Raw genomic sequence first — 12987 nt, 5'->3', positions numbered from 1 at the left:
TTACATGCCTTACTGCATCTTTCCAGTTTTGTTCTGTAATATGTTGTAAAGACTCGTATAACAATTCACGTACAGCTTGTATATTATATAACGTATTTTTTCTAGCCACATAACTTTTCATTTGTGCCCAAATGAGTTCAATTGGATATATTTCGCAGAGGTAGGGTGGAAGTCTAAGGACTGTAATGTTTTGCCTTTTCGCCATTTTGTCAACTACGTATTCCTTGAACTTAGATTTGTGTTGCCGGGCAATTTTTAGAAGTTCTGCTTTTACCATTCCATCTTCGTAAGGCAGATACTTATTCCGCAGCCAGTCAAGAATATCCTGTTTCTTCCACGCAGTCGTTGGAAGTCTTTCTACTAGTCGTGATTGATAAGGTGCATTATCTAATACCATAATTGAATTTGGTGGTATGTGTTCAATCATCTGCTCAAAATACTCTTCGAAAACATCAGCTGTCATCTCCTCGTGATAGTCTTTTGTGCTTTTGGACTGTAATTCCAACAAACCATGCTTAACAAATCCTTTTTCACTGCCAATGTAAGAAATTAATAATCTACTGCCTTTACCAGAAGGTGGGGAGATACCAGTAGACCAACCTTCCATAAAGGCTTGCCTGGAGCTTAATATATTTTTATCTGACCAAATTTTTTTTAGAGTATGACCTGAGTTTACCCACGTTTCATCCTGGTAGAAGATGGGCCTTCCTTCAGCCCGGAATTTTCGTATGGATCTTAGATAATTTCTTCTCCAACATATTATCTCCTCCCGGTCAATCAAAAGAGATTTTCGGTCTGATTTCTTCCACCGGAAATTTAATGCTTTTAAAACTTGCCACAATTTAGTTCGTCCGATATGAGGCAAATCCGGGTCGTCTCTAACTTCTTGTAAAATTTTGTTTATATATGGTATTTCTTTTTTGAAAAAAAATCTATGAATTTTCCTTCGAATACCATTTTTGGCAAATTCATCAATTTCAATAGGCTTTTTCCTTCTCTTTAAGTGTTCGTTTGTGTTTGGGTTAGCTATACCGTGTTTTTTTCTTTCTGATAGGGACCTATATATAGTTGACTCTCCTACGCTAGTTATGTTGGCACAACTTTCGACTATGTTGCGAACAGTGTTTGTGGGATTCTGAGAAACCAGAGCATCGTGAACATTCAGGACAATAGTCTTCTCTCTTGGTGAATAGACAGACTTACTGACTGTACGCAACAGTACCGGTGTAAAACTTGATGATGTTGATGATGAAGCCATCACAAACAATCCAACAAAACGAGCACGAGCGAAAGGTACGTATATGTTCGTAGGTATATGGAATAAAAAATCACTCACGCACTGCATATAATTCGCAAAAGAAATATTCGAGACGCTAATTACTGCCATAGACGCGGACAAACCGACGAGCCGTAATAACTTCACCCTTTTAAGTTAAGTTTCGAATATAAACTGAACAAACGAGGCACGTGGCCAAAGCATACCCATTAAATTATTAAAAATCTGGGGAATTCCATCCTAATTATCTTGCAACGAATAGTACCTTCGGATATGAATTCCACGTTTTCTAGTAAAGTGATTAAACGCGAAGATTAGTATTGAAATATCCAAAGAGATAAGGTATTCTTATTTACAAAATTGTTAATGGTTAAATTCTTATTTTTATTAATATAATATAATTACATAACATTAGCCGTGAAAGTTTTAATTGTTTTTTTTTGCTAAATATATTAGTATTAAAATATTATTAATATTATATATATTAGTATTAAAAAATATTATATTATTATTTAATGAATAAACACCTCAGGAACGCCTATGGTTTATCCTCAGGACCGTTTTATAGGTTGAAGCACATTTCGTGCCCTCAACAATTTATGAACGGAGAATAGTATGAGGATCAGTTACCCTATGCATACTTCCTCTTGTAGTTTTGACTTAAGATTTAAGATCTTGTTTTGCAGATATAATGTCTGTAAAGATCTTCATGAATTGCGTTGGTCCAACCCTTAAGGTGTCTCGATGTATTGTTGGGTATATAAGTTTTAAATTTGTAACCTACGTAAACGTAAAGACTTTATCTAGAGCGATACTATCAGAACTTTTAAGGCATGGCAAGAAAAACCTGACATACTGTATATGTAGACTGGTAGAACTAATCTTAAAGCAAATAAAGTTTCCAGAAGACTGGAATGTAGGTATAATTGTACCTATCTACAAGAAATTAGATCAAACAATATGTGTCAACTATTGAGAAACAATCCTCCTAAACGTAACATACAAAATATTGGCATATATTCTTTACGACTGACTTTTGGGATATTGTGATGACATAATAGGTAAATATCAGTGTGGGTTTCGTAAAGAAAGATCAACGACCGATCAAATATTCCTTCTAAGACAAGCTCTGGAAAAAACATATGAGTATGGCATTGATACTCAACACCTGTTTGTTGATTTTAGATGTGCCTATGATAGTTTTAAAAGAAACGCGCTAAACAAGGCCATGATAGAATTCAGCATACCAGTTTCCAGAAAGTTCCAGTCTCAGATAAGACTAAGACAAGGAGACAGCCTATCATGCCTTCTATTCAATATTGCACTAGAGAAAGCGATAAGAGAATCTGGAATAACAACCAGAGGAACTATTAATAAACGCAGCGTATAATTACTAGCGTACGCTGATAACATATCGACATTATTGCAAGAAGAAAGGCGGACGTGGTCGAATCATTCAAGGCGCTTGAACAGCAACAAAAAGAATGCGATATACAGAACTCTTATCAAGCCCATCCTCACCTACGCGTCGAAAACATGGACGATAACAAAGAGCGATAAAGAACGTTTAAGATGTTTTGAACGTAAAATCCTCCGGCATATCTATGGAGGATTACAGGAGGGTGGATTATGGCGTAGACGCTATAATTTCGAGCTTTACCGCCTGTATCTTCTTCTTAAAGTGAGTATCCGTTCCGGATGTTGGCGATCATCACGGCTATCTTTACTTTATTTATTGCAGCGCGGAACAGTTCAGTGGTAGTCGTGTTATAACACTTTCGTAAATTTTGAAGCCAGGAAATGCGTCTTCTTCCCGGTCCTCTCTTACCATTTACTTTCCCTTGGAGAATCAGCTGGAGAAAGCCGTAGCGTTCTTGATTTCTCATTACATGTCCTAGATATTCCAACTTTTTAGTTTTGACGGTCATGAGAATTTCACATTCTTTCCCCATTCTACGCAGGACCTCCACATTAGTAACTCTGTCAACCCAGGATATACGTAAGATGCGCCTATAACACCACATTTCGAAAGCTTTGAGCCGATTCATAGATGCAACAGTCAGTGTCCATGCTTCCATTCCGTAGAGCAGAACTGTGAATATGTAGCAGTTCAATAGACGGCATTTTGTTTTTAATGATGGTTCTCATTCTAACGAATGCTGCTTTTGCTTTTATTATTCGCTGTTTAATTTCTGTTGAGTGGTCCCATTGGCTATTTAAAATTGTGCCTAGATATGTATATTGCTCGACTCTTTTGATATTCTGTTGGTTGATTGTAAGATGAGCGTTTAGTATTGGTTTTTTACTAATTGTCATAAATTTGGTTTTCTTTATGTTAAGAGCTAGTCCGTATCTGTTGCTGACTTCTGTTATGCGATTTGTTAATATCTGTAAGTCATTCAGATTATTGCAAGTATACCGCCTGTATGACAAACCTGATATTATTAGGTAGATTAAAATAAACCGACTGCGGTGGTTAGGTCACATAGAGAGAATGAATGAGATGGAGCCACCAAAACATATTTATATCCAAAGAATAGATGGAGTGAGAAGGAGAGGCAGACCCAGAGCACGATTTAAGGATAAAGTGGAGGAAGACTTGAGAATGTTGGGAGTACTAAACTGGAAAGCCAAGGCGAAGAATAGGAGAGAATGGAGACTTATCCTTGAGCATTCCAAGACCCACCATGGGTTGTGGAGCCAATAATTATGATGATAATAAAAGATCTTTATGAATTACGTTGGTCCAACCCTTAAGGTGTTCCGATGCCCTGTTGGGTATAAAAGTTTCAAATTTGGAACCTATATAAACCTAAAGACTTTATCTAGAGCGATACTTCATGCATATATATGTAGCAGAGCAAAAATATTTAATATTAGCTCTAAGGCTAAAGTAAAATATGATCTTATTGCATCGGTATTCTCTAGACATGTTAAATTGTAATTTTTACAACTCTATTGTTGTTTTTGCTGTTGTTTTGTTTTACGAATCAGCGCTTCACAAGAAAAAATTTCAGGTAATTGATGGATTCGACCGTTACTTCATGGAAATTCATTTTATGTAACAATAAAACACTGAAAACTTTGTTTTCAAAACTTCCACAAAATTTATTTTAAATTCTTATCACTACAGCTGTTTCGGCTAATTGCCTTTCTCAAGTGATCTGTTTTTGGCATGGGTTTACACTTTATAGTCTCTAATGAAATAGGTTGAGGAGGGGAGAACTGTTTGTCTCAAGCTGATCATTCAAAATTATATCTGTGTTTTTTAATTTGTTGATTTCCATAGATTCTAACAAAGATAGCTTAAGGTCTTTATTTTGAATGTGTAGAATTTTAAATTCGTCATTAAAAGAATGATTATGATCTAGAAGGTGAAGTGCGTATGTAAAATCTGTTTTTCTATTATTGAAAGCCCTTTTATGTTCTGCTATTCGCTTATTAAAATTTCTACCTGTTTGACCAATGTAAGTTTTTGGGCAGTAGCCACATTTAAGTTTGTTAACAACAAGAGCCAACATAAAAAACACTTACACAGTGGTGTGTACAAACTTAAATGTGGCGACTGCCCAAAAACTTACATTGGTCAAACAGGTAGAAATTTTAATAAACGAATAGCAGAACATAAAAGGGCTTTCAATAATAGAAAAACAGATTCTACATACACACTTCACCTTCTAGATCATAATCATTCTTTTAATGACGAATTTAAAATTCTACACATTCAAAATAAGGGCCTTAAGCTATCTTTGTTAGAATCTATGGAAATCAACAAATTAAAAAACACAGATATAATTCTGAATGAACAGCTAGTGATAAGAATTTAAAATAAATTTTGTGGAAGTTTTGAAAACAAAGTTTTCAGTGTTTTATTGTTACATAAAATTTAAGGTGCCTAAAAATCATACAATGAAGTGTTGTCTTTAATGGTACCTATAATACAAAACACTATATTGCGGGAAGCAAAGAAGTTTACACCCAGATCTATCAGCGAATACATCAAATTTAGTAAAGCAAAGGGCCCAGGTTGTATTACATCGTATCCAAATAGGAGATACAAGACTGATGCACGAACACCTACTATGGAAGGAACCTCCTAGAATATACTACGCCTGTGACACCAATATAACGGTAGGCCACATTGTTATAGACTGTCCATTATATCAAATGGAAAGACAAGCTACTGGACTACCAAGTGATATAAAGTGGGCTTTAGACAGTGAGCATAGTGACAAAATCATTAGGTTTTTAAAGAAAACGAAATTGTTTAATCAAATATAAGTGATACTTCCTGATTCCACCCGTAGTGACATATTTATCTGTTTTTTTTTTATATAAGAGTATTGATTTCCATAACAATGTATCATTACATTTTGATAAACTAAAGTTGTGCCATATTAATATATTATGTATTATAAAAGTCTGTTTTGTAAGATACTAGAAAAATAGTTAAAATAACTAAATAAAAGTATAACCAATAATTAAATAGTAATCAAATATTTTATAATACTTTTATATTTTGTAAAGTTAATAAATACTTATAGGAATACATGCTTTTATATTATTAGTACAATTCATAAACCGTATTCTTATAAATAAATTCTTGAAAATAAAAATTGTATTTGTTTATTAATGTTTATAATCAATAAACGGCCCAGCAACGAAAAGAAACTTATTTAACCATTCTTTAAATGATTTAACATATTATTTCCAAAAGTGGAAATAAATTATTACAAGTTTGTCTATATATAATGGCAGATTTTTGTTGCCTTTGGACAGTTTCAACTCAGATAAAATACTTTCCTAAGGCCATAATCTACAGGTGAGTAAAACCGCGGTTTTTTTGGCACGACAGTAAAAGCTCGCCGGTATAATCATTGCGATAGAGCGGTCTTAAATACTGACTCGCTTGGCTCGCGGCTCATCACGTTTGTCGTATTTTTTACTTGATTCATCATGTAAAACCGCGTTTTTAATGCACTGTAAATTGCTCTGCATGTCACTCGAATAATCATTGTCAAAGTTTGCTATGTTATTATGTAAAATAATATTTTATTTTTGTTGCTTTTAATAAATGATTTGATCTTAAATTTTGAATATTTAGAACTTTATATTAAGGATAAATATGTATTTTTTTGAATCGAATCTATACCTTTTTCTGCATGTGACATAAAGTGCCGTTGCGCGCCTACTATTGTGAATTTTCCAAGCGCGCCCGCCCGAGGTTTAAAATTTTTAAACGAATCTTTAACGCAAATATAGTAACTTCATTTTTAACCTTTTTGCAAAAAAAATTAATTACAACGATAAAGATACCTATATTTCACACCTTAAACTCTTTAGTTGCAACTTAGTTTATAAATCACCGGAATAATTCCTGGGAATCCATCAAGTCTTCTGATCTATTATCACCAAACCTTACTATTATAGGTTCAATATCATTTTCCATTATGTCATTTCACATAATTAATCTCTTCTATCTTTGATACATAGTCAACAGCTTTCTTCCAATTTTGGAATGTTTATGATCAATACTGGTTCTTCAGGGCCACATATCCCATTATTTAAGCCAGAATTAATTCAATTGGATTAAACTCACAACCATTATCATCAATCAGCCTTGATTTATCCATTTTTTAACACAGGCTAGCTCTAGATATTGCCATCTATTCCTGTTCTGCGCAGTTCTATCCAATTGTTTATTTATTTTAAAATCATCGGTTGTAACGATGCTCTGATCGTTTAACAGTTCGAACCGTGGGAGTGTCAATATTTGCGCATCCACTTCTACAACGTGACGGCCAAGTGGGATTCAGAACGGCTATTTAAGGCGTGTGAATAGCGGAATTAGACAGTCTTGTAGCTAGCGCTCTAGGCTCCCTGACTCGCCGGTGTAGTGAACCTGCGAGCCATCCCGGACAGAGAGATTTCCGTATTGAGGATCATACTCTGTCCTTAACCAAGCGGAACCCATCGGTATTGCGTATTGAGCATTACCGTGGATCTGCACAGAACCAACCGGGACAGAGAGATTTCCGTATTGAGGATCATACTCTGTCCTTAGCCAAGCGGAACCCGTCGGTATTGTGTATTGAACATTGCCATGGGTCTGCACAGCTAAATATTTTGTTTGCGAGTGTATTTGGAGCTTTCGCTGAATTGAAGCGAAAGCGAGTATAAATCTGCGCGCGATCGATTTCCCCCATTTCGTTTCTTATTAGTACTAATTAATTTCTTTTCTTTTATAGACGTTTGCCGGGGACTTCGTTCATCGTGGGATCCAGACGGGGACGTAGAATTCGTTTTAGTTTTATTCATTGTATAAGTATACAACGTAGAATTCCTTTTTATTTTTATTTATTGTATATATACTAAACTAATAGATTTATTTTTATTTCAAACCTGTGTTTTACTAAGTCTGTCGCCCCGCAAGAGCTACCCATCACACGGTCCATTGCATTAGGTTTATGCCTGGCTTCGCTTGCCTGTCCTTGGTATTCAGTCAAGCAGCTTTTTCTACGTGACATCTTCAATTCTTGTAACATGTCCCGCTCATCTGCATTTTTGCTTCCTCGTTTATCAGTCTATTTCTGAAGCTTATTCTAAGCATTAATCTCTCTGTTTTAAGTTGTGTCCTTCTCAATTTGCGCTGATGTTTTTGTAAGACAACATTTTTCCACAACCACGATTTCTTAATTTAGAATTTAATTTTCTTAACCTAGAAAAACTGATAGTCATTTCGAAAACCTTCTGTAATGTAGCCCGATAAGGTTTTTATTTGAATATACCTTTTAATTTTATTATTATTTTTTAATATTTCAATTGTTTGTATTTGTTTTAGTTAAGTTTTTATCTATTCTGGTCCAATAGAATAGACCATTTGTTTCTGGTTAAAGCTTAATACATTATAGAAAATTTAATGTTAATATATAAATTTTTTTTTAGAAAAAACATATAATCCACATCAACTACGCAGGGTTATTAGTGGAGTAACGTACACAAGAGTTCATTTTATTTACATTAAATATATGTATATAACCCTATCAAGACGAGCGCACACGATCGTGCACTTTATTTCAAAAAATTCCTTCCTCTTGTCTAATCAGCTTTGCGGGTCCAGAACGGTAGCGAACGATACTTCACAAGTCTGTTTATGATTTAAACACGGACGTGTGACTAAGACGGTGTGATTAAATTGAAGAAATAGAAGATGACTCGTTTCTGCCGTTGATGCATGTTGATACCTCCAAGTTTAGACCCATCGTCTACAACTGCTCCTGAAAAGTCTACAAAAAACCGAGAGAGTCGGCTTTGTGTAGACTGGACAAAGGATCTGCAGTCTCATTAGCAATGATATTGTTGTTGTTGTAGTAGCACTTCTGGAGATGATTCTTGTCAAATCAAGCAATGGGATAAAAGTCAATCAGCATTTACAGACGTTAAATGTCCAAAAGTAATCGCGAACTACAAAAAGAATATGGGAGGTGGAGATATTCTTGATCAGTCCATAGAATACTAAAGGACCTTCATCGAAACGAAAAAATTTACTCTAAAAGTCATCCTTCGTTTTTTTGACCTTTCAATTTCGAATGCTTCGCGGTTGTACGTATTAGAATCAATTGCAAGACTTATTGGAATTTCGAATGCAGGTGGCAGATGGTCTAGTCTATGCCACGTAACGTAAAAGAGGAACTGATATTGATGAACAAGATGAGAACCTGCGCCCGAATACGTTAAAGTTCCATCGACCGAACCCACCTTCTGTGGCCAAACGGTATGATGGGTATGACCATCTTCCATTATTTGATGAAATAGACAGTCCAAGATAGTGCAGAATGGAAGATTGCAAAAGTAGATCTAAGATACTATGTACCAAATGTAAAGTTTAGAGTAGATATGTTTCAAAATAATTTTTAGCACTTTAAGTCTGAACATCACGATCATGCAGATCCCCTCACGCTAAGGGGGACGAAGGGGATTTTTTAAAATATTTATTTAGGGTACCTACGTTATATAATAAATAAAGATGTTCAGTAGTCAAAAATCTCAATTTCAAAAAATAAAAAATCAGACCTGAAAGAGATAAACGTAAATCTTTTAAATAATTTATTACATGGTCAGTGTTTATGGTTAAAGTGGTTTTGATGTCATCTGAGATTCCATATTTTCTTCTTGTTTCTTCGTGGTACTGGCAGTCAATCACAATATGCTTCACTGTTAATGGGATCGAACAGTTTCTGCAGGTTGGGGAAGGTTCTTTGTTGATTAAGAATCTATGGGTCAGTGCAGTGTATCCAAGTCGGTTATCTTAGTCGGTTAATTATTACTTGATCCCTTCTATTGGATGGATTATTCAAGATGGTCTTCACAAGGGGATAAATCTCATATAGTTTGGTTCCTGAATCTTTCCAGTAGTCTTGCCATATGTTCATACAGTGGTCTTTAATTAGGTTTTTGAGATCGGAATATGGGTAATTTATTGATTTGGTTGTGTATTGTGAGTTTATTCGACTTGTGTTTGCTAGGTTGTCCACTTTCTCATTTCCAGCTATTCCTACATGAGACGGTACCCAGATAAATGCTACTACTTTTAGAGTTGATTGAATTACATTTATCTCATTTTTTATAGCCCGAAATATTGGATTTGTAGGGTATATTTGTTTTACACCTAATAGAGCATTTAATGAGTCAGTCATGATGACACATTTATTCTCACTACGCGTTTTGAAGAAAATTAAGGCTTCCAAAATGGCTGTGAGGATGCAGCAGTTTATATATAAATTATTATGTGCAAAAAAGTTGCCAATAACTCCTAAGGTTCTCAAAATGTGTAAAATAAAAGACAATCTTTGTAATGTGATATTTGTTATTTATAAAATAAGTCATATTCCGAAACTTATATTTGTATCTTTTATTTCATTTTTAGTTTAGGTGCCAATTTAAGAAAGTACTTAAAATGCACTTAATGTCAAGGTACGTGCTTTTTATAATATTTTGTTATACTCTGTTTGAAGAAAATTATACAATGTGATTGTAAATAAAAAAATGTTACTAAGTTTTAAAAAATATATTTTATGTAAAATATTATTTCTATTTTGTTTTCCATTGAGACATCCCAACATGATTTCTCATCAATACATGGCCATTACTTTTTTTTTTCGTTTACATTTATTCTTTTTTTTTTTTTTTCTTAACAATATAAACATTATTCAGTATCATTTATTACAAACATTCAGCAGTTATACTTTTAGCTTTTTCACTGCGGATGATCTGATAGGGTCAAAAAAGTTCTAAAAATTTATAAATCCACTTTGGATAATTTTTAACATTTTATGCCATTTTACAAAAAGAAGATTTTACTTCATTGTAAGTTTTAATTAAACTATGGTATTTATCCAACCCCTTTTAAATTTTAATAATTGACGGTATAGTCAATTTGGCTATCCAGTACTTGCGGTTAGCTACACATAGAAACAATTTGAAACTAGATAGATAATTCATATTCCAATGTCTTAATTATGAAGTTTTTCTAACTTCCAGTGGGGTCAGAACATCAAACAATGTCCTCCAAATATCAGGAGCTCACTTCAAATTAAACTAATGAAGAAGGGGATGTGTATCCATTATAGTAAATTAAATTATATCAACTACTCGAGGGTAAGTCTCTTTGGACTAAATTATTAGAAAAGATTTGTATATCTTAAATCATCATCATCATGCAACCTCTTCTGTCCACTGCTGGACATAGGTCTCTCCCATTTTTCGCCACTCTTTACGGTTCTGTGCTTCTTGTTGCCATTTCTTGGATATTCGTCTAATGTCGTCCATCCAGCGTGTTGGTGGTCGTCCTCTGCTGCGTTTGTCTTCTCGTGGGCGCCAGTAAATAAATTTTTTTGGTCCATCCTGTGTCTTTCAGTCACGCTATGTGACCTGCCCAATTCCATTTCAGCTTGGCTTATCGTTCGATGACATCACTGATACCTGTTCTTTTCTTTAAGTCTTGATTCCTTATTTTGTCTTTTTTTGTCACGCCGAGAATTGATCTTTGCATGAGCCTTTGTGTGCCATCCGCATTTTTAGTGCTGTTGTTTTTATGAGCGTGAGAGTTTCTGCTCCGTATGTCATAATAGGAAGAACGCATTGGTCAAATGTCTTCCGTTTCATAGCTATCGGGATGTTGCTCTTAAAGATGTCTCTTAGTGAACCATACGCCGTCCAAGCAAGTGTTATTCGTCGTTGAAATTCGCAGGTCTGGTTGTCCTTGCCTATTCTGATTTCATGACAAAGATATATCTACTTTTCTCTCAGTTCTAAAAAAAACTGACCCCCTTGTCTTTTACTTATCCACGACCCCAGCTCTCCTACTAAAACCTGAGTGCCGTTCGCATATGTTTCGATTATTTTGCTTACCCTTCTCCACCCCCAGTAGTTTCTTCCCCCAATTTTCTACCCCTTGTATTAATGCCCCGTGTGGTAGGCAAAATATTTCGTTACAACATAAGGTCCGTCTGGTTTGTGTTTTTCAGTTCCCGTAAAAATACTTTTTTCCAGGGAAGGGTCGTTAGTCCTACGCTTAACCCCCAGAATCGAATGACCAGGGATTCTTCTTTTAAGGTTTTCATACCTTACCGCTTGTTCTAGAACCGGTTAGGGCGTTCCTCTATCCATCACCTGGGGACGTGTCCGGTAGGAGACAGACAACTCCACATGGAAAGCAAAGATAATGGCGAACCAATTAAATAGCTTAAATCGCTCACACATGTTATTTCGGTCTGAACTATTTATTTATGTGTATATGTGTATTTATATAAAAGTTGGAAAATCACTATAAAAATTTACTCTAAGCGTCTAGATTGGAATATATGGGAGAGGAATACAGTATGGAAAGACAAGCAAATAGTAACATTATTACTACTAACAACGAAGTTTGTACTGCGTTAATTAAAATGAAAAACGGACGATCTCCAGGACCTGCCAATATAGCTGTAGAGTTACTTAAAGTAAGAGGTCCACTTCTAATAGAACGAATAACTTTTCTAATAAATCAATGCTACCAACAAATTAAAGTACCATCTGAATGGAAAACCGCTTATCAAGTGTTCATCTTTAAAAAGGGTAATCGAAAATATCCTAACTGCTACAAAGGATTAAGTGTCCTACCTACTTTCGGGAAATTGTTTGGAAAGATAATAAATGGAAAAATACAAGATGATGTAGGGCATCTAATTAGCGAAGACAGCGGTTGGTACCGAAGTACATCTAGCCTTCATCTACCAAGAAAAGGCGTATGATAAGGTCCCAAGATATAAATTGTGGCAAGCTTTACGACAACTCGGCATTAGTCCATACCTTCTAAGAATAATCACAGAAGTATACAGGGATAACACTACTTACCTAAGAATCATAAATAGACTATCAAAGCCAATAAAAGTAACTAAAGGACTAAGACAAGGATGCAATATGTCACCCTTACTGTTTAATAATTTATATATTGAGGCAGCCCTCTAAAATTGGAAAAACCACTGTCAGGGAATGGGAATCCTCAGAGGAAATGATATACTATTCTTCCTCAACTTTTCAGATGACCAAGTCGTCCTAGCTCAAGATTCTTATGATCTAGAATTTATGATAAAGCGTCTATACAGAGAATATGTAAAATGGGGGTTACAAGTCCGCATGAATAAAACAAAATATTTAGTTATCAATTCAGA

The sequence above is a fragment of the Diabrotica undecimpunctata genome, chromosome 8 (genome assembly GCF_040954645.1).
Source record: "Diabrotica undecimpunctata isolate CICGRU chromosome 8, icDiaUnde3, whole genome shotgun sequence".
NCBI classification, from domain to species: domain Eukaryota; kingdom Metazoa; phylum Arthropoda; class Insecta; order Coleoptera; family Chrysomelidae; genus Diabrotica; species Diabrotica undecimpunctata.
This window is presented reverse-complemented; position numbering follows the sequence as displayed.